At 44.1% G+C, this 27,380-nt stretch overlaps 1 pseudogene; it reads right to left on the reverse strand.

Moving 5' to 3' along the window:
- Window positions 1-2,355: 2,355 nt before the first annotated feature.
- On the reverse strand, window positions 2,356-3,031 carry LOC115322162 (annotated as a pseudogene).
- Between the last annotated feature and the right edge of the window lie 24,349 nt (window positions 3,032-27,380).

Raw genomic sequence — 27,380 nt, forward strand, 5'->3', positions numbered from 1 at the left:
TTCTTAAGAAACATCACCCGATTTTCCTTTTCTGCGACCAAACACGCGCGGAAAGAACGGAAAAAGAAAAATGGCAAGCAAAACCGCGTGTCACAGTTGGAAAGGAAGGGAAACATCGCGACGAGTATGGACAAAAGACGGGCAAAGTTCTAAATTGCCACTCTCGCTGCACACGACCATAAAAAAAAAAAAAAATGTCGTCGTCTTTTGCGGTGGTCTGCGAGAAATTGTTCAGGAAAGTACCCCTCAGGAGAACTTCTTCAGCCCTATTGGGTATGCGAGCCCTTGTGCGTACAGATGGTTAACGCCGGCGAGGCTACGCATTGCATAGGCGCGTGCATGTGCGGGTTTGTGGTGAGAAGCGATTGTATGATGGCGGCGCCGCCGGGGACGAAAAGGAACGCCGCGCCGCCAATCCTTTGGAAGAGCTTTCGCTGCACACACCGAACCATACCAAAACATACAACCACAGACACAGGCTTCAGCATCTGTTTATCCCCCATTGTGGTTCCTCTCGAAAAGTACGCAGCAGACGAAACAAGGGAGTGAACGAGCGGTTTGCCTGCGTTCGTACTCACAACTCATAAGAGGTGCTTAGGTGTATATCGAGCCCTTTTTTTCTCTCCACCAGGAAATACTAGAAATAAGCGTAGTTTTTTTACTCATAACGGGTACTATGTAGCTCTATTCAGATGATTAAAGTGTAATATATTTAGTTCATAGTGTTTTAATGCGAAAGCCTGAACTGGTCTCATAAAGCGAAAGAGCCAAACGGCTCTTCTACACCGCTTCGATCCCATTGGCTAGGGCGCGTCCACAGTTAACGGCAGCTTTTACATCGCTGCGATCCCATTGGCTAGCCCGCGCCGACCAGGCGCCCATTCGCCGGACACGCAGTGCCATGAGGTGGCCGGTCGTTGAAACTGAAGAAACTGACGCCGGGCGTCAGTTTCAATGACCGGCCACCTCACGACGCTGTGTGTCCGTCAGCACTAGGGTTCCTCAATGCGCGCGCGCTCCGCTGGAGGGTGAGGACAACTGCGTCGTCTGCTACGACGGCCGCCATTACAGCGCCCGCCCCGACGGGCGGCTTGCAAAGAGCGTGTCGCCGCTTGCGGCGGGGGCAATATTCACAAAGAAGCGCACATTCACAAGCTTGTTTGAAAGATTTCAAACCAAAAAGTAATGTTGTTGCTGCTGAAATGTTTATTAAAATGCAAGAACAAAACCGAAAGGTTGCGAAAAGTTATGCACAGCGTCGCTTGTAAAGGAACTTCGATATACTTTAACTACTCGCAAGTTCACACTGAAACTTGTGCTCAAGTTGCACTTCAGTTTTTTTTTTTTAGCTACACGCTATGATCAAAAATATTTTAATATGCAACATGACAGGCCTTAGCCTTCAAACATTAGGCTAGAAAGGTCATGTTGACGAAGACCACGAATCGCTGTGTTGGCTAAGGACACAAGTTATATCCGTCCTCGTATTGCCAACGTAAAGCTGCTGGGACTGATATACGCGGCCGCTGACGCAACCACAAATAGCATCTAAACGATGCGTTCAACCCAGTCAGTGCTCAAGGTACCATTTGTACCTTGATGCGGATCTGTGAATTAGCAACATTTTTTTTTATTTTTTATTGTGAAAGGTTTGTGTATTTATTTGCGCAGATGTATTTGCACACATGCTCAACAAAAATGCTCATGCAGGGCATTTTGCCCGCAGATTGGTTTGTGCAGTTTGCTTCTGGAATAAAAAATACTGCTGTGCACAGCTGTCCGATGAGTGCTTGGTGTCAGGCTCAAACCCCAAAGGAAATATTTTTGTATGCCTGTCTATGCCAGGATTCCAAGATTAAATTAGGTAGGCATACAGTAATTAGTGATTATTTTGTTATTGATTATTTCTAATCATTTGAAGATTTTAAACAATGACTCAAATGAACTATACTGTATATGTATAACTGAGCCCGTGTGACTGTTTCAGTGAAACGTAAAGCTGTTACGAGATGTGCTTTTAAGCAGTGTGAGAATATAGGTATACACTCGCTTCAGGCAAAAGCAAAGCACAATGCTTGGAATAGAATTTATTGAAACAATGCGATTTGTTGCTTGGAATCACGTGGAACAGATTTTATTTAAACAACGCGATTTGTTGCGAGCGAAAAACACACCAATTCTATCGCCAACTTTGCGGTTAAAATAAACTTAAAATTAGTATCTACATGTGAGGTTTCAGCGGGAAAGGGCGCAAGCAACAGCGAGTTAAGTTAAGAGAGAAGAAAACGCAGTGCTAGCAAGCAGACAGATGATTGGCAGAACTCGGAACTATAACCCTGGCTTAGTGTTGATCTTTTACGAAAGATTGACGCCGGCGCAAGTTTTGCTTCCATAACTGTTGAAACTACCTCCTGGAAACTGTCGGAGGTGGATTCGTAAACTCAGCCTCGCATACCTTTCGGTAAGCATGCAGTATATAGCCTCCTTGTGATCTGTGCAGACTTCCAGGCGTGATCTGTGCACTTTGCTTAGGTAAGCCGTAAGTGAACGAACTGGCGACTTCATAGCAATTATCTTGTCTGTGCACCAGGAGTTGATGGCCGTGAAGTGCTCCTCGTAGTCTTTCAGAGTTTGTATAACTCCGGCGCTTGGATAGGTGAGATTCCCTCCATCGCAAACATACTCCTTCAGTGCAGTCAATGAAGCATACTCACGAGTGGCAGTTCCGAGGAGACCCTCCTTGCATTCTGCGCACTTCACGGATTTCAGCCTTCCTTTCAAGATAAATCCCCCAAGATAAAAGAGAATCTGGCAATCTGTTGATGACAGCTCTTCAAGAAACAAAATCTCCGAATCATCGATTTCTTCAATTTCATTCTCGACACAGTGCTTCTTGCCATGGGAAAGAAGGTGGTCTACAAGATATTCACGGTCATCAAGTTCGTAACTGGTATATGAGGAGTTTGCAAAAATTGGCTGACACGAGTCTTAGAGCTAACTTCAGGTCATACGCGTTCGGAACCGGCTTCATAAGCCGCACAACTGAGAAAAGGTTCCCTAAGCAGTCTTGCAGCAGCCTGCTTGTGAGAAGAAAATCATATCCCTCATTTTGAAAAAGCACTTTTTGGAGGCGGAGAACAATTTTCGTTGATATAAGGAGGCCAGCTTAGGACGGCTTCAAATGTGATGAGACGCCCATCTTCATCGTTCGCACAGTTTCCATTGCCAAGTTCAGTCTTTCAAGTGCTTCATTGTACTTGGCCATATTTCTGCGGCTTAAAGGGGCACTGACACCCCAAAGGTCGTATTTTTTTTATTGTCTAAAACGATGCAAATTGCAGTCAGAGACACGCAAAAAAAACCGCATCGCGAAAAAAAAACATTTCCTGCGCGCGCGCGCGCCTTTTTATTTTTGGTGTTTGATTCTCCCGCCTTCGCCTCCTCGCTTCTTTTGATTCGTGACGTCAAGAATCATGAAATTTAGAAGCTTTGTAGGCGGAATCTCTATAACATTTAATAACGGCAATCCTAAAACATGTTTTCTTAACGCAATTGCGAACGCACTACGGCCCTTGTTTTTGAAATATCAAAAATCGGAAGTTCGTTGTGGTGCCGTCTCCTGGATTTGTATCCTCCCACAGAAAACAGGCGACACCGCTCAAAACCGGTCCGCCGGGCGCTCGGTCTTTTCCTCCTCGCTTTGGGTCGCCATGGCAACACCAGGCAGTCGTGAAAAAAAAGGGACTCTCAGGACTCCGCAATATTTGACGTAAACGCACCGGCGCGGATAGCGCGGGAACTTCGAATTTGGCATTTGGAAATTGTTTTTTTACTTCACAAATACTGAATTCTCAAATATCAAATTTTGAGGTTAATGTCCCGGCATCGTTTTCAATCATTTCGGATAATAAAAAAATATGATTTTGATGTGTCAGTGCCCCTTTAAGGCCATGGTTGGATGGCGAGACACATCAGTGCATACCACCTAGAAACCAGTTCCATATACCATGCTGTAGTTTCAGCCTCTGGTTCGACCAGCCCTTCTTTTACGAGAAATCGGATAGCTGGTGGTGCTTCACGGAAAAGTTGAACAGCAACTCCAACCTTCATTTCGGTGAAGTGGCCCGTGCTTGTGTGCACTTCTGACAAGTTTGACGCTACTTTCAGCTCTCTCTCCGAGTCATAATCTAGGACTGCTTGAACGTGCTCCAATTTTACCTGTGATGAAGGCAGGTTGTGTTCAGCAACTGTGACGTCATTAAAGGTGAATACCGTGGAGCCCAGCAGCTGACCTCTGAGGTTTTTCAAGATGTGAGCTGGGTCGGCATGGAAAAAAAGCTCCTCGCCGTCAATACATGGATGCGGTACGGAACACACAGTTAAAGAATGTCTGTGACTTGAAAACCCAAATTGCCGCCCCATAGCTTGATTAGCAGGGCCCATGTCAGATGTAACTACACGCACTCGAAGAGTAATTTGGCTACACAGCTGAACCAGCTTGAGCACGTGGCTTTTGAGCAAGGAACCATCGACGTTTCTTCCAGTGAATTCATACACTACCACCTGCTTCCATCTTTGGTTCAGCCCGCCTACCATAAATACCAAGGCTTTATTAGCAAGCTCCTTGGGCTTCAGGGGAAGGGTCATTCCCCCGAGAAGCGTGTCTTCGGCACGATCTAGCTCCACACCGGTCGCTATTTCCAATTCGTCTAAAAACAGCACGCAATCCTTTTCTACATCTTCCATGGTCTCTGCTTTGCATTTAATAATATCGACAACTTCGTGGAGAATGCCAGGCAGGAACTTCAAATTTTGAAGCCTTCGTGCAAGTGTCCTGCTAGATGGGAAAGGATATCCCAACTTTCTTAGAGTTTCATATCCACTGGTTCCACAAGCAAATTTAATTTTAAGGGCTCGCTTGACTGTTTCAGGAGATCAGGAGTTTCCCAAGTTGTTACTCCTGGAAAGAGCCCGTACTTGATATTCATTAAGAAATTTCAGACTCTGTAAAACTTTACTCGCTTCACTTTCAAGTTTCTGAACTTTCTTTTTAAGACTTTGAATTGTGTTCTTTCCCGTGGCATGATGTTGTTGGAGTTCGGTGTACTTACTTTGCATGTCAGCAAGCCGCTTCTTCAATTCCACAATCTCTTCTGTTAAATCTGCACTGCTAACATTTGGCGAGACTGGCACAACGTCGTCGTCGTGGTATGTGTAGTTCTGCCTACAACATGACGTTTCATTTGAAGAAGACACGAGAACCGGAACATCCTGTGTGGCCTCAAGAGGTGTTTCCTCTGCAGCTGTGGAAGGGTCCAAACCCAGGGTGGACTTGTCGGTCTCTTTGGAGGATGACGGCACAGGGACTGCTCTCTCCTTTGGTGGTTTTCTCCCTTTGGGCAAGCTGAAAGTAGAAACGTAGATGTGCATATTATCATACAAATCAACAACAAGGTATATAGTACCTTTAGATGGTGCCCCGATTTCCAAAACTATAACAAAAGCAAAGTATTGAAAACAAAAATGTGGTGCTTCAAAAATGGCTTAGGATTAAATAATTCCGATTTACAAAACACGAAAGAACTTATGGCGAAGTACAATTTGGCCCTTTTGGTTATAATTCCTAATCAGTTGCAACTAAAGTATCTTTCCTGACAAACACGTTTTTATAATGATAGAAATATCAGAGATAAGTACTTACGTCTGAATACAAATACAGTTGGGACTGCATTTGGTTTCAGCTTTCTCCAACCATCCGCTCGGTTTCGCTCGAAGGCGTGGGCGTCGAAGTGAGCCTGTAAACATGAATAAACATTTCTCAACTTGTTTCATCAAAATAAAATTCTAAAACAAAAATAGGCAGCGCTATTTCTTCAAAGGCTAGTTGGTTCGTGATATTCTGAACATGGAACAGCGCAAGCAATAAACGGTTAAAATAAAAACGACAAAAAAGGTCTTCTTTGACGAAAACGCAGAACATCTGCCAAGAACTTGGACTCCTGTTTCAATGCCGAAGATTTTAATTAGCTACAATTTGCACGTGCGCCAACTTCAAAGCAATCTGTTTACAGCGAGCGAGGTCAGGTGTGAACCGCAGTTATAGCAGTACTTATGTGGGTTTTTTTTCTTCTTTTTTGGGACTGAAAATATAGGTTACTAAAGAGTTTACCTACTGCACCGATTATCACACGGTCTACGAAGTTTGTTAAGGTGGGTGCTGAATAAGCATCGTTTCATCAAAACAAGTATTCCAGCCATACCGCAACCTTTCGCAAAGGATTTTATGTAAAGTTTCAGGCCCCAGTAACAACAATTGGCCACATTAAAGTGCCTAGCTGCGTTAAAAACAATACCCGGCGGCGCCTCAAAACAAAGAAGAAAATGGCCAGGAATTGCCACAGAAAGTTTAATTGTTTTGCGGGCTAACATATAAAGTTCTGTTCCCAAATTTATTGTTAATACACTTCAGCGACGAGCCTAGATTCCATCAACTAATGAGGCACCCACATATAAAGAGAGCCCAAAAGATTTCTGTACTTACGCTGCAAATGGATGATGTGTTGGTTGGCTGCCACTTGTCGCGCTTGATTTTCACTGTCCATTGGAGCCTTCTCTTCGGGTCTCTTGGAAAGTGAAAGAGTCTCCAGCCGTTTCTCGAATGGTTTGTGCAATGTGGGACGCAGCACCCGGGCATGGCGGTGGATGTGCCCACCAGAAAGTGAAGAAACGACGAGCCACCACACGCACGCAGCCCGATCCTGGGTGACGTAATGGCCGCCGCGGCCGCGCCGCCGCTTTGGAGGTGGCACTTGCCATTTCAAAGGCTGACATAACCCTGCAAGAGGGCGCGCGCATCGAGGAACCCTAGTCAGCACCAGTCAGCGCTAAATTACTGAGCCATGTTTAAGTTTGTAAAAATTGAGGCCCAGTTCTATGTTGTCAATACAAGCTATCAGTTCATCCAAAAAGGACAATTGTATTTAGTTCAGTGCAACAACACTGTTACTCTTTCTTTTTGATTATTCATGCATATTTTTTTTTCCTAATTCCCCCAGTGCCTTCCTCGTTCCACAACTCCATGCTTCGTTCTTATCGTCTGTTTTGATTGTTCGATTAAGCATATACTAGTATCTTCTTGGTGTTTTGTCGAGCTGAATCACACTGTGTGTTTCATAGCATTGTCTATATGCGTCATTACGTGCCCTATAATAGCAGTCTGCAACGTGAACACTATTATACGTTGTATTGGGCTATTTTTAGCGCAGTGCTCGACGCCATGAATTCTAAGGAAACACAATATAACTGACACATACTTCTGTACATTCGATTGTAAAACGTTCCAAACTGTTTATTCTCTGACAAAACTAAGCAATATTTGCTTTTTGAACCGAGCGCAAAGAGGAAACACATTTGCGTTTTCCTATAGGAATGCATTGTTGGAACTTACATTTAAACTGGTTGTTGTCTGCTTCAAAACTCAGGAGCACAATAGCGCCACCTGAGTCTCTAGCGTGTATTGTAATAACATTATAACACCTGCGTGGGGACAGCCGGATCAGGTGATCAGACGGAAACGGCTGACTGGTCCGGCGGACACGTAGCTTCCACCGTAGTCTTACCTTAAAGGTGAACGTAGTGTACAGGGTGTTTCAATGCGTATGAATTGGAACGCACGTCTTGACGAAAACCCACCGGTGACTTTTTCTTTTTCAGCGCCGCAGAAAGAGAGATAGATGGGGGGCAGGCTGACGCGTGAGCCGTTCCCATTGGTCCGTAGTGCTGACGTCTGCACGCATCACCTTTTCCCTCTCTCCCGACTTTGGGAAACTGACAGACGCCGCCGGGTTTTCGCCAAATCGAGCCCTTCCATTTCGTCAAAGTCACGCGCACCGCTGGCGCTGAGACACAGAAGAGGAGGCGCAGCACAACACCTCCTAGATAACAAATGTGTAGTGCTGAGTGAAATGGTGTCATCAGACAAGGCCCACCCGGGACACAGATTGGAAACGAGACCTGCGCTAGCGCTCGACTTCGAGTTATGTTTGAGCGAACGTAGACGCAATGATGGTTTCCAATCTCTGTCCAGCGTTGGCCTTCTCTTATGACGCCAACTCATTGTGCACTACGCCCTTGTTATCTAACAGGCGTTGCGGCGCGCCACGGATGCGCCGCGCCGCAACACCTCCGCAACACGCGCCGCAACACAATCCGGCGCTCTACCGTCGCCGGAGGTTCTTCGCTCTGGGTTTTCGTAGGAGCGGTGCGTGGGCTGCGATGTGTGTATAGTTAAAACCATTGATGCGATTTCCTCCACGAATGCAGACTTGTGCACTTTACTAAAAAATAGTAAGGAATTACATTTACAATTACTTGATGCTAAGTTGTAATTTATTACAATTACAATTACCGTCCCATAATAGTAAGTGACCGTTACCCCAAAAAGTAATCCGTTACTTTCGCGACGTTACTTTCAGCATTAGTGTCAATTAAGAAACAAAAGGAAAAGGGTTATTCAAGTTATTATTGTTGCAATCTGTACCATTCAATGACCTTGAGTGCTTTAAGTAACAGCTGACTCTCGAAAGTCTCGTCCGACATTTTGCGTTAATTGTTACTGAAGATGTCGACTGCTACGCTGAACATCCTCTGAACTAAGGCACTGGATGGGAGTGCTATATTGTACAGTCTCTGGAAATATGAAAGACCCACTGGGAGCGCGTGGCCGAGGCGGTGGCTGGCGGGGGCGCTGCGAGCGCTCCGGGCAATTTCATTCTGCTTCGAAGGGTGGACGCTTACTCGGGGCTCAGCACAATCTGATAAGTGCGTTTCGCTTTAGCTGAGCCCGAGTGAGCGTCCTCCCCTCGAAGCACAATGCAATTGCCCGGTGCGCTCGCAGCGCCCCCGCCATCCACCGTCTCGGCCACGCGTTCCCAGTGGGTCTTTCATATTGCCGGAGAGTGTACCTCGCGAATGCTTCATGTTCTGCATTGAGCTTCTTCAGCAAAGCAATGGAAGTACTATATTTATCTCGAAGATAGAGCAAAGCTTCGTCGTTGCAGCCGCTGCCTAATATTCAAGAGTTTTAGTAGATCCTTTCGATACTTCCGATGCCCCCGATAACGATATGACGAATGCGCAAAAGCGGCGGTGGAGTATCGGGTATCGTTTTTGGAGTCATTGGACAGATTGACTAAAATTGTCCTATGTCGAAATCGTGAAGCTGCAGAAGTCATTATTTACCTAACCAAAACTAGAATAAAAATTGATTTATGTCCACTTTACTATAGCGGCGTATACTGCCCGACAATAGCAAAGCATAGTTGTAACAGTAAGGTGATAATTAAATAATAGATAAGGTTTGCCTCGATATTAATCTTCCTTTGGTTCTGACCAGGTCGAGCCTCGATTGAGACGATGGTGAGGTGACATAGCAGAAAAATTTCTATTATGTAAATATAAGTAATCGAAAAAAGACATTTATAACAACAATTAATTAGATCGTTGGTTAAATCAAGGAAATGTAAACGCACGTTGGTCATGTGTCTTGGGTCGTTCAAAAACGCAGAGAGCACGAACTGACTGCAGTTTACTCCGGTGTTCTCCAAATAGACGTCCGTTGGACTACGGGCAGCGAAGGGCAGAAAGTGAGCCGCGATATGGCCCCACTCACGAATTTCACTCTCCGCTCAAGCCCAGAATATCAAGTCTACGTCAGCCACCATTATATTTTATATTAAAAAAATATCTGCTTCAGATAAGATGCGTCCTGCAGGGGGAAAAACAGGAGGAAGAAAGGAAGACTATAACCATTTTCAAAGTGCTCGCAAAAAGCTGACTCACAAAAAGGGTGAATGAGATGTAGATAACCTGGCTGGAATTCGCAAATAAAGTGGGCCAACTCTAGAAGTTGGACTACAAAAAAGTAAGTAGCGTTTAAAAGAGGGTCAAATAAGGTGAAAGACGCAGAATAAAATACATCTTGTTTTCTAAGAGAAGATGAGAAGTGTGCAGCATCGAACGAGGATGCTTATGGCAATAACACCTTCGCATATTATCAAATATCTCTTGGTGGATTTTAGGGTAGACGGATCGTTGTCTCGTGTTGTGACATTATGAAAATGGTCCTAGTCACTATAACCGAGGACTTTGTTAATTCTTGTCTGTACACTTACCGCCTCGAGCTTCTAGAAGAGGCACACAATCACTTGGTGTCCTCCTTTCCCCGTCTTCCATCGCAAAGAAAAAGAAAGGAACTAAAAAAAACGAATATAACTTGACCGACCGCCCACCCCCTTTTTTTTTAAATGCTTATTTGGATTTTTTACAGTGTTGTTAGTGTCAAAACAAAAAAAAAATAGATTCAGGGGCTTGGTGTTGCAAAAAAGGGCTTTTGCGGAACTGAAGAGTGCCAAGACTCCCTTTGCGCCGGTCGATTCGCGTGAGAGTGTCACCGCGCTCGACTTTACCAAACTAAAAAAAAAAAAAAAAAAAAAACTTTCCTTTGAGGTTGGGGGAAAAGAGGGGGAGGGTCTGGTATTGAAAAAAAATGTAACGGATTGCAAGGAATCCGTTACGTAAAAAATATAAGGAAATTACTTTAAAATTACCCTAAAGAATATGTAATTATTCTGTTACTAAATTACTGATAAATGTAAGGGATTACAAGTAGTTTTGTTACTTGTAATGGATTATGTACAAGTCTGCACGAGTGATATGAATAGGGTTCCTTACAAGAGTGAATGAATGTGGCATTTTCCACGAATGATATAGATGACCGCATCCAAATGAATCGACATACTCTGACAAGCAGAGGACAGCACAAGTGAGAAAAATGCAGGATTATTCAATGGCGGATTTTTAGAGAATCCATTAGCATTGAATTTGGGAAACGTCATGCCCATCCCTATTTAGGACACGCTAACAATGACCCCTTGACGAGGCCGAAAAGAGGAAGCAAAAGCTAGAGGAAGCAAAAGAGAAAAGTGAAGGGGTCAGTGTTAGCGTTTCCCAAAGGGCGACGTGTGTGGAGTTTCAAAGGGTCACGCTAAAGCATTCACTAAGAGTCTATGCAACAATAGAACTTCGCGTAGCTTTTTCAAAGCTTTATAGATTTGTTTAAAAAAGCCGTGAATGCTACACTTATGCCTTTTATGCAGGTGAGTTATACGGCTAGGGGACATAGTATATGGGACTCCTCATAACGATCAGTCGGCTAATTAAGTAAAATTTGATCGTTAACTTTTCATTTAGTGAAAATCGACATATGGCTCCAAGAAATAACTTGCTGAGCTTCATTGCAAACCACTAAATCAATCATTTTTAGAAATACTTCGTGCGCGTTTGAACCGAAGTACTGCCCTGAAAATACAATTCGTGCAGCAGGTACAAGGCCGGGCTCTGAGATAAGAGTCGGAAAAATCGCACAGGCGCCTTGTCTCATTAGTAGCCTTGCTTCTGCTGCACGTGGTGTAAGTTTAGCGCACTACTGCGCTTCTCAAGCGCTCAAATTCTTTCTGAAACGGAGTGATTTTGTAGTTTTCTATGACGCTGAGCGAGTTTCCATCTACCATACGTTTAGTTTCACTAATTGAAAAGTTAATTAACAAATGCTATCTAATTAGCTAATGGATTGTTACGATAAGCCTCCCATCTTATGTCCCCTTGGCCATATAACTCACCTGCGCAAACCGCGTGAGTGTAGCTTTCACGTTGTATTTTTTTAACAAATCTGTGAAGCTTAAAAAAAGAAGTGTATATAGTTACTCGTTACACGCTGGATATAGTGTCCATTACCAAAACAACGTGGAAACTTTATTCTAAGTTTAGCGGTGGAAACCGGTTTCAACCGTTATTTTGCTCTCTGGAGCTGAACCGGAACTGAACTGAAAGCCGTGAACCCGAACCGTAACAGAACCGAAAACAATTTTGGATCGACACTCTGGCAGGCAATACAATTGGCAGGTGCATAATAGGCTTTCGGACAACACTGAATAATAAATGTGTTAGCAGAGCCACAATTCGTGGTGTACGTGTAACAAAATTCCTTCTAATATACTTTTTAGTATGAAGGAGGTCACCCAAGTTGGAATGTGATGCTGTTATTACAATATTGACGGCGTTTACCAATAGAGGTTAAACAAACTTAACCACATACTGAATGCCTTGTGACTTTGAGACGTCCAGGAATCATTTTTCGCGTTTTTTGTGAAATTATGTTAGAACTGGACACAAAAACTCCGATTCCTGAATATCTCGTAGGAAAGTAAAGTTCGCCGATTTCTGCTTAATTGCCTGTTAACTAGTGTTATTTTAAGTGTTCGACTTCCGGGTGAAAAAAACAAAAAAACTTTTAAAACTTTCGCTATTGGCTCTATGGATTCCTAAAGTGTAATAACAAAATCATAGCAACAAATCTACAAATTGTAATTAAAAACTTTGCAACTTCTAACACTCACGACCTTTTTTGCCATTACTTGTATCTTGATTTTTCTCATTGGACCAGTCTGTTACAGATGCTGCAAAATTTGAAGTCATGCATTTTCATTTTCTCTTCGGGCGGCTGTGTTTCTCAAGACGATTGTAAGGTTTGTGTGTAACGTACCGTTGAGTAGAAGCAACATGGAGAGTACAGAAGCACCCATGATGGATCAGGAAGTGCGTTAATCTGACTGCAATTGAAAAGAAAAAGACGAGTTGATTTTGGATATCTCTAAACAAAGGTCGCTGAATTTTAAATTCCTAACGATGGGGGGGGGGGGGGGGGGGGGGTGGACGCGATTATTTAAGTACTCAGTAATATTTACTTACTCCAGATTACCCCGCCGCGCAAGACCCATTATTGCCGGGGAGAGGGTGAATACAGTCTCTCGTAAAATAGTGACCTAATTCTTACATTCATAGAATGAACCAGCAAATAACTAAAACACATTGCACTATCCAAGCAAATTCACAGCATGGTAAAATAAAAATAAAAAACGCAAGTTGTTTATCGGATTTGCTTCCAAAAATGTATCCTTTCCCTCCCTTTTATCATCCGCCCCCTGCGCGTGGGTAGAAAGCCTAGATTGAGGAGGTTGTGCACCTTAACCCATGGACTGCCATTTAAAGGAGGACGCCTCCTGCAAAGGTTGTTCTTGTAAGCGTTGTAGGGGGGTTGGGGGAAACTGAGAGCCAATCGTGTACGCTTTCACTTTCTCACCCATCCCTCCTACAAGGCTTACATAAACAACCTCCGCAGGAGGCATCCTCCTTGGTCGCAATTGCGCATGCGCTGCCTTGTCACATAGCCAATAGAAAAGGCCGCTTGCAGACGACTAACGCTTCAGGACTAAAAGCGGTTAAAGTCGAGGACGAGTAAAAGAAGACACACACAGAGTAGAGCGCACTTGCAACTGAGGTTTAATCTGATTTAAACCAAAGGAACATATATGCCTTGTCAACAACTATCCACGTCATGAAAACACATAAAAATCTGCCTAGCTTGAGTTAACAAAGGACGGAAGATACGCCACCTCCGAATCGCACACTGCTATTGATTACGCGCTTAAGCACGTGTCGCCGTCGCACGTCCTTATGAAAAACGCCCACGAAATTTCCCTAGTCATTTTGTTACGATTCCTGCTCACGATAACAGTTTCCTGAAGCTTTGGGCCACAATCGCATCGGTTGCAGTGTATCGCAAGATTACCCGAGTGCGAAGATTTTACTGCCAGTGCGTGTTCCCTTAGTCTGTCGTTAATGCACTTTCCGGTTTGTCCTATGTAAACCCTCCCGTACGTTAAAGGTATTCTATACACCACCCCTTCCTTGCACTCCACATATTTAGTTCCATGCTTCTTCTTACGTATACCCACCCTCAAATCTCCCCTTTCTATTCTTGAACACAGTTTACCACATTTCTGAGGCGCTGAGAGTAGTCCTTTGTTAGCTCAAGCTAGCAAGATTATGTGTTTACATGACGAGGATGATATTGACAAGGCATTTATGTTTCTTCTTTGGTTTAAATCAGATTAAACCTCAGTAGCAAGTGCGCTCTACTGTGTATGTGTCTTCTTTTACTCGACCTCGTCTTTTAGCGCTTTTAATCCTGAAATGTACCACCAACTATCCGAAATGAATACCCTTTTGACGACCAACGCGTTCGTCACCTCCTCGCAGCTCGTATTGCAAACGCGTCCCACAGACCACGCGACCCTCGCTGAGCAGTTGGACACTCTCTGTGCTCTCTACACGTCGGTATGGGCGTCACCACGTGTATCGACATCCTAGTGGTCAAACGAGCACGTATAGTATATTTTCCACTGTCCTGTCCGTTTAGGGATGAACAACTATAGAATAAAGTTAATTTTTTATTCGAAGCAGTCACAGCGACCTTTACTTTATGTTCTATAGACCAATCTAACTCTGTGACGTCACACCACTACGGTGGCGCTGTTGTCTGTACTGACCATGCACAAATGCTTTACCTCGCGCGAATCTGGTCTATGCGCACGTGCGTTTCCCACACCTGGCGTAGGCTAACGCGGGCTTTTTTTTTTTGGTAAACAGTGTGTTGGTCGATAGCGAATGAAATGCAGATTTTAGGAGCGATTGTTCCGGGAGTCAAGAGCTGATGTCGCAGAAAATTCGGCATCGGCGTCGGCGTCGGTGGGACCGGAAAATCCAGATTGGGCGATACAGCCACGACGTCATAATCAAGTGTGATGTCACACGTGATTGTGATGTCATGACCCTATCCACCCACTAAATTTGGCACGATATCACGTGACACGTGAAGTTACCGACTGGACCACGCACACACGGTTGCACGGCTTAGGCACAAGTGCGGGTTTCTTCGAAACGGCTCTACCAACGGGGCCCAATAACGCTATCGCGTTCCACGCTTAAAGGGGCGCTGACACCCCAAATATCGTTCTTGTTTTTGTTGTCAAAAACAATACAAGTTGTAGTAATAAACACTCAAAAAATACCAACACGCAAAAATATTGTCTTACGCGCGCGCGCGCTTTTTATTTTTGGTGGTTTTCTCACCTGCTCCTTAACACCTCCTCGCCTCTTTTTATTTTTGACGTAATTGAATATAAAATTTAGAAAGAAGCCCGATGACGTCTCAGACTTTGAAAAGCAAATCTTCAAACTATCAAGACAACTGGGTTTGGTGTCCGTGTACCGGAGTTTCGATTGTGACTCCGCCGGGGGCAGCATGTCACGCAGATCCTGCGTGATGTGGCCCCTCACGCCGCTCACAAAATTAAACTGCGAGTTTTCTTCGGCCTTACAACGTTTCATATAATTTAAAGTCGCAGAAAGAGCCTTAAAATAACTTCCAACTCGAAAGTGAAGCGTCGTCTGCTCACAGCGGTAAGCGGCCGCACGCAGCGGTTCAATGCGGGTCCGCGGACGAACACGAAAGGGGGCATGGAGAAGCTTGAATTGCAGGACGACTCAATCTTCGACGTCATAGCACTGGCGCGGATTGCGCGGGAACTTCAAAGTCGGTTTTTGGGGATTGTTTTATGGGGCGCAGCTCTTGGGCGCCCGTTCCTGCGTTTGACGGCGTCGCCGTTAGCGTCACCGTCGCCGTAACCGCCCCGCTAAATTTGGCGGGAAATTGAATTCGGTATGAGTTCAAGTGACGTTAATGTTCCCGCTAAATTTAGAGGAGAAATAGAGTTTGTTTTTAGGTGACGTGACACAAAGTCATGTGGCGTCATATTTTTCGCTAAATTTAGCGGGGAAAGAGAATTAGTGTTGAGGACGCGTGGCGTTAATTTTCTAGCTACATTTAGCGGGGAAACTGTGGGAAGAGGTGATTGTATCGAGAAGGAGAAGAGGATGGTACGCAGGAGGGGGAGGGAGGGTGCGCAGGAGGAGGAGGGGAACAGGAGGGGGAAGAGGAGGGGAGGGGGAAGGTGAGGGGATACGAGGAGGAGGAGATGTGGAGGGGAGGGGACGGAGGAAGAGGAGGGGAATACCCTTCCCTCCGTACCTTTCTGTTCTCCTCAAGAGTTGCGCTGTAATTTCGAATTACAGATATTGCTATACTTTCATTTTTTACTTCACAAGTACTGAGTGCCCAAGTTTCGAGATTTGAGGGTAATGTCCAGGCATCATTTTCAATTGTTTCGGAAAATAAAATAAAAAATAGTTTTACCTGTGAGTGCCTTTTAAAGGCTAAGCCTAACCATATTCAAAACTTTTTCATAAATTTAGAGAAACTGAATTTGTTTGTCAAACGAGCAGGAAGGGGGAGAGGGAAGGGAGGAGGTGCAATGTAGGAGCGGGAAGGGGAGGGGAAAGAGGAAGGGAGGGAGGGGAAGTAAGGCAGATGGGGAAGAGGACAGGCACTGTAGGAAGTTGAGGGGTGGGATTGCGAGGGAGAGAAAAGGGGAGAGAGAAATAGGAAAGAGGGAATGGGTGATTCACGTGACTTTCCATTTCCCCGCTTTATTTAGCTGGGAAACTGATATAATGTGTCACACGACCAATGAGGGGGAGGAGGAAAGAGCGAGGGGTACGAAGGTATTGACGGAAAATAGGGGAGGGATTTATTTATAATACCTTGAAGGTCCATTTCTGGACATTTCACAAGGGGGCGATTTGGTCAAATTACAGTATAATGAACACTTAAAAGAAAAAAGAAAGAACAGTACCAACAAGATAGCGATATCACAACTGAAAAACCACTTTAACAAAATTATGTATTATACAAATTGCAGGGTCCAAGCACATATAACACTTCATTATGTGGGCAAGAACATCACTGTAAACGAAAACTAAATAGTATTTAAAAACTCTAAAATAGCTACTCGGAATGCTGTAGGGTCGGAAAGTGCGGTTATGTGATCAGGAAGAAAATTCCGATGCATGATTGCGCGTGCTAGTGAGGAATTATTAAACGCAGATGTATGACCAAAAAATGCGCTTATAACTTCGGCTGTTAGTTAAACGACGAAATGTTCGGTCAGGAGGCTCAAGCAAGGGGGGCGGTAACGTTAAGGTTAGAAGAGCGTGATTTCTGAATGATGCATGAAAGGGCAGCGCTGCAACGTATTTCAAGTGGTTGTAAGAGGATTGAGTTTTTAAGAAAGGAGACACTTGCTTGGCGAGAGTACGTCGATGTCATAAAACGAACTGCGCAATTTTGGATGCTTTCGAGCAGAAGAATAAGGTATTTCTGGTGGCGGTTCCATACAGCGGAAGCAAATTCAAGTATGGGGCGAACGTATGTCCCGTACGCTAACTTGCGTAGATGGGGGGGGGGGGGGGGGGGGATGCATAGAAAAGATTGCGTCACAAGTATCCCAGTGTTTTGGATGCAGAACTTGTAATGGCGTCAATTTGGTTAGACCAGGATAGGTTGTCAGAGAAATGAACACCAAGGTATTTGTAAGAGGATGAGACTGAAAGGGGTGATTTGTATAAAAGATATAAATGAAGCGATAGCGATTGTTTGCGACTGAAAGTTACAACATTACATTTGAACCATTAACAGACATAAGCCAATTGTCGCACCAAGCACTGCTGGAGTTTAGGTCTTGCTGGAGAATTAGTGATTTGCCTGTAAATAACACAGTCATCCGCAAAGTGGCGTGTTTTGGACGAGACAGAATCGGTCAAGTCGTTCACGTATATTGAAAAAAGAAGAGGCCCGAGCACGGTTCGCTGTGGCACAGCACAAATTACATCAGACATGTTAGATTGGTAATTACCGCACACTGTGTATTGGCGTTGTAGTGTTAAGAAGTTACGTATTCAGGAATGTGTAAGAGGGTCAATATGAAGTGAAGAGAGTTTAGCTAGTAGTCGGCAATGAGGAACACGATAAAATGCTTTGGAAAAATCTAAGAAAATGGCACCAGCTTGAGTGTACAGGTTCATGTTTATGTGAATGTCGTGAGTGAATATTAGGTGTGATTCGCACGAAAACTCTTTACGAAAACCATGCTGCTTCTCATAAAAAGTTTTGTTTTTTTCTAGGTGAGATACTCTATTGGGGAATGTGATGTGGTCGAGCAATTTGGATGCCACGTTTGTCAAGGATATAGGGCGGTAGTTTGAAACTGGGCTACGGTCACCATTTTTGTGGATCGGGATAATCTTGCCAATCTTCCAATCGGTGGGAATTTGGCCTCTGGCTAGGGATTGTTGGAAGAGTAGACAAAGGATTTTACTAGAGATTTTTTTGGTGTTCTTTAAAATTTTTGAATTTATGGGGATAAAAGGAAGAGGGAGCGGCAAAGTGTTAATTGAAGGCAGATGGGGAGCAAGGGGAAAGGAGGCAGATATTGAGGACACCCTAGAGGGGAGGTACAGGAAAAGGAAGTGAGGAGGAAGTTAGGGAAGGAATGTGGAGAGGCAATCGGAAGGTATGTTGCGATTGGTAGGTATGCTTAGGTCACGTGACGTCGATTTCTAAGCTAAATCTAGGAGGGAAACTCAATTTGTGTTTAAGTTAGAAGACGTACAAGTTTCCGCTACATTTATAAGGAAGGAAAACAGGATTTCTTTATCTTCTTTATTCAGAGATTACCCCGCAGTGTCCGAGGGCGTTACAGCAGGGGGTTACAATGCTGAAAAGGACATATCTTCATTTTCACTGCACACTTTCAGCTCCGACAGCCCATTCCACTCTCGTATCGTTTTAACAAAAAAAGAGTTGGCGTACATGCTCGTCCTCTCTAATTTTGAAAGCATGATCGTTCCATTTAGAAATATAATATGGTTCTTTTAAGTCAGTTTCACCGTTAATTTCAGTTTTATTTTTAAATATCAAAAACAGAAACTTCAAACACAATTTTTCACGGCGGACTGAGAAAGGTTCCCAATTCAGTTCAGCCTTCATTTGAGTACAGCTTTCTCTCCGCCCGTACCGTCCCAGAACAAACCTAGCAGCTATATTTTGTAGTTTTTCAAGTTTGTCTATTAATGTTTTTTGTTCCGGGTCCAAGACCCGGAACAAAATTTCCGGACGTCCGGGTCACGTGACGGGAATCCTCACGCAAAATTTAGCGGATAATGCACGGACAAACGTAACGACAGAAAAACAAAATGTTGGCATTTGAGGGTTCCGTTCAGAGCACTTCATGTTTTCAAAGAAATTCCTCCTGAAATCCCGAACAACGCACTTGAGCTTGATAATATTCGTAATATATTCTTGAACGACTGACTCCTTTTATATGCCAGAAAAACAAAAAAGAACACGCGACGAACGCTTCGCTGAGAGAATGGGGTCCTTACTGACTCCGGCGGTCTGGTCTGTGAAGCGTCAAGGATGACGCTGCCGCTCTGATAGTGCGCGCAGCCACCGAAAGATCGCGCTAATAAGGAATAATGTCTATTGAAATCGTAGTGCCGGTCATCACCTCAGCACTTATTGCCACAACAAATACATTTTCTTTTTCTCGTTGATATGTCATGACACACGGCTCCGTAGATTGCTCCAGGTGTTGTAGGCGTTTCAAAAAAAAAAAAGTAATAAAATACGTTACCCATTACTCGCAAATAAAAGCAACGTGTTACCGTCCTACGTTACCTGAAAATAAAAGGACCACATTACCGATAAAAGTTAACGCACGACGTATTTGTATTACTTTGTTAAATATTAATTACCACATTTTAATGTTCACGTTACAAGTATTATTAGCGCCGTATTTCAAGAAACATTATATCCATGCAGAAATTGACCACACATGCTTTTTAGTTTCACGCCTTCACCTAAATACTCACAACAAAAAAAAAAGCAAAAAAAGTTAAAAAATTCACATGGCTCGACACGACGACAAAAATGAAAGTGTAACTTTTTTATGTTTTGGGAAGAAAAAAAAATCAAAGACGTTTGCGAATCTTTGTAATGCCGAATTAAAGCGCAGCTCTTGATGAGGAGGAAGAGAAGGCAAGCTGGGAAGGGTCACGTGTGACGCCACATGTGACGTCATATGTGATGTCACGTTCGACGTCAGGAGGGTAAACTTTTCATCTAAATTTGTCGGAAAAATTTCCCCGCTAAAATAAGTGGGAAAATTGTTCCGCTAAATTAACCAAAAAAAATTAGCAGAAAAAAATTCACGCTAAATTTAGAGAAAAAAATTCCCGTCAAAATAAGCGGGAAAAGTTTACCCTCATGACGTCACACGTAACGTCACGTGTGGCTTTGTTATGGGAAATATCTCATAACGAAACGCGCGGTTACACCGACGGCGACGCCGCTCAACCCCGAAACGGGCGCCTTAGAGCTGGGCTCTAAAATAACGAGTAACGTAACCCCGTTATTGCAAATAAGTAACGTAAGTAGTTTACTGTGGGGGAAAAAGTAAAGTTAGCGAAAAGAAGTAACGAATTACCGGTAACGTCAGTTACCGTCAACACTCATTAAAGTAACATTCATTCATATAAATACTCAATTTCTCCGTTCCACGTTAAATCCGACCTCGGTCGTCGCAACCTTCCGATGGAGCCAGTGGAAAGTTCTAGATAGATCGTTTTGATACTTTCCCCGATAACGATACGATGCCTGCCAAAAGGCCGACTATAGGGTATCGTCATCGGAGTTAACGGCAAAAGGGGTTCTTCTCTGTGTGATTGGTTGAACCGGCGAAAGCAAGTCCTCGACGCTTTCGATCGGCTCATTGGCTGCGCTCAGAGTGAAACACCTTAAGAACGATTCACATAGTGACCTCGAGTCCTTCCCGAGTGCAATGGTATGCCACGTACTCGTTGCTATTGCAACAGCTGCGTCAGCTCCAACTATGCCGCGTTTTACCACTCTTTTATAGTAGCCTGTATCAGGAGCCCATCGGTGGCACCACCGGCGGCCTATTTTTGACACTAGGCAATACACGCCAGTCTTTGGGAGAAACATCCAAAAGTAGAAATATTGAAGCTCCTAAACTGTGCTGAAAGGCGCGTATTTTTTCTCATATGCCACGATGATTATATAGGGCGTTCGGAGATGGAATCAGTATTTGTCAAGCTTTCGAACGCTGATTAAAATAATCAAACGTGCCGGAGCACCCACCCCTGAGCTGGCAAGCTTGCTCTAGTAGTAATGTAAACAGAAGAATTTGCCGTCATTAAGACTGCCCTCGAGAAGCCCACAAGTTGATATATGTTGAAAAATGTTCCATCTTGACATCAGCTTTGCGGGAATCAGCCACTTCCACGTAAAAAAGCCTTCAAGCTTGTCGTCTGCTGAACCCAACTCGTCGAAACCGATTCCGCGGCTACTAGGTACCTCGTGTCCCCTTGAGGCACACTCAATTTTTAGGCCAACGCAGTTACTCTTGACCAGAAAACATCTAATTTTAAGAACTGTGATGGCTGTCAATTTTAATGTTTGTGCACCAGCTGTTTGACAGACTTCCCGAAAAGCAGTTAAATGTTTCAGTGTTGACAACATCACAGAAATGGGTAAATTCCGCCTTTTCTCGTTTTTCCAATAGCGTCCCATACATTAGCTCGTGTCAAGTGATGGCTGCCGGTGGTACAACTCGACTCCAACAAGACATGCCTCGATCCGCTCTCCAGTCTACGAGAATAAAGATAAGTGTTTTTCACCCCGTTTTGTTGCAGCCGACGCAGTTGTTGTCATAACAACCCCTACTTCTCAAGCCGCTGCAGTCGCCCTCGGCGAGAATAACTCAAGTTTGAGAATCAACCTTAAGACAAAAGCTGGTAGTACATATTAAACTTATTAACTGCTTTTAACATATGTAACTAACATTGTTATTTTATTAACTGATGTGATTAACAGGAGTGTTGTTAATGGTTGCTAACCTAGCCAGTTAGTAACCGCTCTTTTTCTCTTCTTGAGGAAGGGCCACCCAGCTCGAGAGCGTATACATATGAGGCCGTAACTTCCGAGAAAATCAAAGACTGCGAAATATTTTTTTTGCTCACACGGTTGAGGGTTTTAGGCATTGCATCCCTTACACTTAATCTTACACACAAATTGTATCCTGAATATCTCGTAGATGGAACACATTCGCGGCCCATGCCCATTAATGACACAATAGGCTTTAATGCCCGCCGCCTTTTTAGGTGTGCCTCTCCTCATGAATAACATAAGTCATTTATAATTTTGCAGCAATGTTTGTTTGTTTTCACTAATATCGTACCTCAAAACTGATTTTTTTTCATGGTCGAACCCTCGAAGGAATGAACATCTTACTCAAGAGGAAATGTGCCAGCGGTGACTATTTACGTCACTCAATATAACAACCTGCTAATCTGCGGTTCTTTGTGGCCATTTGTTTACTTTTCCTCACATCTACGCATCAACAGTAATAATGATCACCTGCTCGACAGTTTTGGATTGCAATAATAATTATTTCAATTTTCTTAACTGGTAACAATCGCAGTTACAACCCGAGGCGTCAGTGATGTGCCAAAGAGCTAGTAGAGTGTTACTAATGGCCACATAGGTGTAGCAACTGCTGCATTTGCTCACATTTTACTTAAACTTTTATTCCAGAGTGGTTCAGTGTGAATTCTTAAGAATGCACACTGCAATACCCTGGAGACGGAATAAATGAGACGTAGTTCCCTTCCCTTCCCCAAATATAAAAATACATGCCTGAAACATGGAGAACAAAGAAGACTACTTTCCTCCCCTCCCACCCCCTTGCAATAACACGGTGTATATGCTTAAAATGTTCTCTCTTTGAAAAAAATGTTTATATTAGAACTGTCGACCTTAGGTATATGTTGTTTTTTTTTTCTATCCCGATATTTTCTCACATAAGCTAAGTATGGTTCCGACACGACAGTTCTAGATGGCTCACCTTTCCCTGCTGGATCTAGAATGAAATCAGTAAGACAGTAACAGCATGGTGATACCGATATATTTGTAGCAACGAAGTGTGCATTGTCTATAGCGCAGAGAAAGTCTTACCAGGAACGTTTTGAAAAGTCGCTTTTGATTAAAACCAAAAATACGCCTTGGTTCAATTCTATGAGTTGCGCCCTTACTATCTCGAGAAAATTTTTCAATTCTAATTAATGCTTATTTCGTGCTGGTCGTGCCGAGATGAATGAAACAATGGTGTTGGCTTCAGCGCGATTTGCGTATTTCAAAAGGCAACAAAGGACCTCGATCAATTTCGTTCCACGATTACGCGTCTGGAGTGATTGAGACCGTTCACAAAAAAACGTTTCATTACACCCCGGTCGGACTAACGCCTAAAGTTCCAAGTAATTTTTGGAAATTATGACACTCTTCCACACTTAGGTTGCACGCTTCTTCGTGATGAACTTCCGTTTCTTTTGAATGGGTCTTGGATCGCGTGATAATCAGGACACCTTTGGCAACTGCCCTATTGTCGGCGAGTCTCCGTGGTATCGCTGACGTGAAGCCGGCTGCCTTCTTGCTCCACGTCATCTTCGTGTCATCCCAGTGCTTTATTTAGCTTTTTACCTTCGTTAAAATAAAGCGTTACAATTGGAAGTTGATCATTAAATAATTGTGGAAGTATGAAATGATGTGCAATTTGTTGGACGTCCTATTCTTTATTCTCATATTCAAGATTACACTTTGTGCGAAGATTTAATTATTTTATTGCTATAGCATTATTAAGCTACTCACCACAGATTTCTATCTGGAATCTGTCCTAGAAGAAGTTTCCCGCTAAAGTTTTTAGAAAAGTGTTGCTGCCGAAGTTACCAGATAAGTTTCCTCCCAAACGCGCAGGAAAATTGACGTCACGTGTTCTCTGAACAAGTACAGTTTCCGGCAAAATATACCAAAAGCAAAAATGTGACATCTCGTGGCTTATGCACCAGTTCAATTTTCCCGCTACATTTATCGGCAAAACTGACGTTAACTAAATTGTCGAAAATTCAGTTTCCTTGCTCCACTCTTATTCCTCGAGACTAAACACCTGCACTTGTGCGCAACTATAAATGCTATCGCACTTAAAAATAATCAGCGTTTAAAGCCGCATGTTTGAAGAAGGTACTCCTCATTCCCATTATACTACACTGCGCCTCACCCTACAATGATCTAAAGGCAAGGGCTACGTACCGCCAGTTCCAATCACGAGCCACTCATAAATTGTGTGCCCTTTCGCTTCGATACACGTATTTGTGCCCGGGTCTCGGATCACTGATGGGCGAGGGCTTCGAATCGAATAGCAGTGAGTGACTCAAGAACTTTACATTGCCAAAAGAGCCCCGACGTACAGGCTGTTTGCGGTGTCGAAGCTAATAAAATGATGAGCCGCTTTTGCGGGCCGGTATCTTTGCCGACGCGACTGTCAGAATACAACGAACAAAACAGTACGCCAAGGATATATTAAACAAAACCGAAAAAAGCACTCCCGGGCCATCGCTGCAGCCTTCCCTTCTTTCCGCAGACGGAGTGACAGCTGCGACGCCGACGCAAAGCAAACGCGCGGAGGAAAATGTTTTTTTTTTTTCTTTTTTCGGGCGCTTTAAAGTAGAAGCTCGACCCCACCCGCTCACACACATGCACACACACTATGACTTTTTGCTCACCTAATGATCTCTACGATATAACGTTGCGGTGTAAATTGCTGTAATGAATTCTACGGGCAAAACTGCCAACAGTGTTTCCATCAATCAACGCTTTTGGGTGGTCAGCCGCAAGCATTGAGAGTACGCGAAATCGCCAACAATGCTCCGTTCATCAACGCTCTCGGGCGGTCAACCGCAAGCATTTACAGTACACACCAAGAAAGAAATCGGCGAGCGAAGCTTATGAACACTAACTTCCCGAGCTATAGGTGCCTTTATGCATAGAGTTATTATAATGTGCGCAGGAGGTTCAACTGGCGCTAGTGTCTATGCGACTTCCGTGACGCAAATTGAATCAAACAGCAACCAGTTTACTTTTCCGGTGCTCCTGTGCATTCGTATGGGAAAACGCGCGTGCAATTTGCCTCTTCGGCGAAAAATAACACGGAACACTTTAGTTATTTGGGTCGTACCGAAGAGTATACACCCTGATTAACACTGTAAAAGTGTAATTGCTTTAGTTAGCGCATTTTTCTTCATCAGTGAACGATGCTTAACTTCGCTACATTTCAGTCCAAAACGTGTGTTCCGCAGCAGGTGTGTAAAAACAAGCGACGATTCAAAGCAAAATTGGAATCGAATGGAATGTAGAGTGTGTTCAAGGTTCACCAGCATTCCGGTGACGCTTCTATATTGATAATATGCCAGTCCTGTCACTATATGAAAATGACCGCGTCGTGCATTAGCGGATAAAAACATTAAAACCGTAGAGAATAAAGTCCGTGGGCTCTAAAAGGTGTCTCTTCGTATTGTTTTCTCTGCCGTGCAGCTTTTATCGGGCACTTGGGCTCAAAGATTTCGAGCGTGCGGATGATATTTTGAACTTAGAACAAACATATCTTCGCTCAGAGGAGAAAGGATGAAGGGTACTTACTTATATAAATCGGAATAGATTACGTGGCGTTCAATTTATTTTGATCGTACATGCACAAGTAGATTCTGATCCAGTGTTACTGAGTAGTTCTTGCCGTCTCTCTTAATTTCCAGATGTTCTTCGTTCGTTTGGCACGTGTATCCCTCATGCTGAAAAGCGCCGACGTCGTGTTCGCGCTAAGAGTGTCCGACAGTGCACATCAATACACGTTCGAAGCCGTTTTAGCACCGTTTTTAATGCGATGAATTTGAAAGAAAAACGCAGTAACTGACCAATTTTTTTGTCGGCTTGACTGAGAAATGTTCTAAGCTACCTAGTACGTACGAATTATTTGGGATATTTGCTCTTATGATCGAGCGCAGGGAGAAAATGCACTCACTCTTTCGCATAGGAATGCATTGCCGGAAGTGAGTTTCGGACTGGTTGCTGTCTGCTTCAATTTGCGTCAGCACATTAGCGCCACTTGAACCTCTAGCGTACGTTATAATAACTCTATGCCTTTATGTTCGCTTTGCTTTAGCGCTCATTCACATTGGAAGCGGATCCGCGCTCCCAAAGCGGTTGCGAACGCGGTTGTATAAAGATCCAGTAGAATTGTACGCGGACTTGATTTCATCGAGTGCGCGTGCAATTGTACTGGATCTTTATACAACCGTGTTCGTCAATTGTACTGGATCTTTATACAACCGCGTTCGCAACCGCTTTGCGAACGCGGATCCGCTTCCATTGTTGACAAGCGGTTAGGGAGAGTGATGCCATACTTTGTAGTACCCGATGCCGACAGTGCACGCTCACACATAAAATACAAGGAAATTGCCGGTAATAAAATGGCGGCGTAGGAATGCCAAAGTCAGCAGCTCGAGCAAGGAGAAGAACGAACGCGCGTTTTTAATTAAAAAGTAGACAAAAGCATCGGACAGAAAATGGTGCGCTATCACCAGCCTAAGACAGACGCTACACATTGGGACACCCTAGCCTGCTAAAAGTGGTTTTCTGCAAAAGACCGCCCTGTGGCTCGCGGCAGGGAACACGATTAGAGACGCTTTGTCCTACCTGAACGAGCAGATAAAGGAAGCGGCCGCGTACTAATGCAGTCAGCTGAAAACTCTCACTCTACATGCAAAGCTAGTGCATTTCACAGCCAGCGTGAAAATATTGATGGCTCGCTATTCCCACCGGCAACGTAACCAAAACAAAAGCGTCAGTATAACAGGATTATTCACCGGAAACAAGTCAAACGAGCAGCATGACGCTTGCGACTGTCCGGCCACGACCCTTTCCAGCTCTCCGTGAATTGGCGCGAAGCCTTAGCACCGTCTGAACTCTTTGCCATGGATTAGTGCGCCTGCACCTCTCCTCTTGAGCGAACTACATTGCTCCAGTTAAGAGACCAGTCTCCTCTTAATATAAAGGGACACGTGTGAATTCTTCCTCTCGGTCTTTCCTACACAGAGGGACCAAGGAAATGGTCTCCTTTGTCTCTCTCGATATCTTGGTGTAGCTCTTGATGTTGCTATTTTATTTTCCCTTTCCCTCTTAAAAAAAAACTGCGCGTTTTATGAGAGACCGGTTTTAAAGTGTAACACCGCACAATTATAATAACTATATGAACCCCACTACCCCGTGTTTACTAACACCGCATTACAATGAAATTAAAGTTCGGCTATACTTCGTTTCACCTTAGCATGAACCATTGTTAGCCGTGCATGCTAAAGGCGTGATCTATTTTCTCTGGATGAAGCCTCGGCGACTCCACGAGTGCTCGTGCAGTGAGTGCTCCAATCAAGGCAGGCAAGGCTACTCGCTAGCGGTTACACAGCCTTCACAGTTAGTTCATGCTAAGGAGGGGAATCGGTGGCCGAGTGGTCTATCAGCCCCGAGAAGTGCGCGTGGCGCCCCCTTACGGCAAACCGGGTTGACGTCGCGGCGAAAAGTTTTCCCCGACTCGCCCACTCGCCCTGTGGAGGCTGTGACG

Source organism: Ixodes scapularis, unplaced genomic scaffold, assembly GCF_016920785.2.
Source record: "Ixodes scapularis isolate PalLabHiFi unplaced genomic scaffold, ASM1692078v2 PGA_scaffold0__279_contigs__length_252992795, whole genome shotgun sequence".
NCBI lineage: Eukaryota > Metazoa > Arthropoda > Arachnida > Ixodida > Ixodidae > Ixodes > Ixodes scapularis.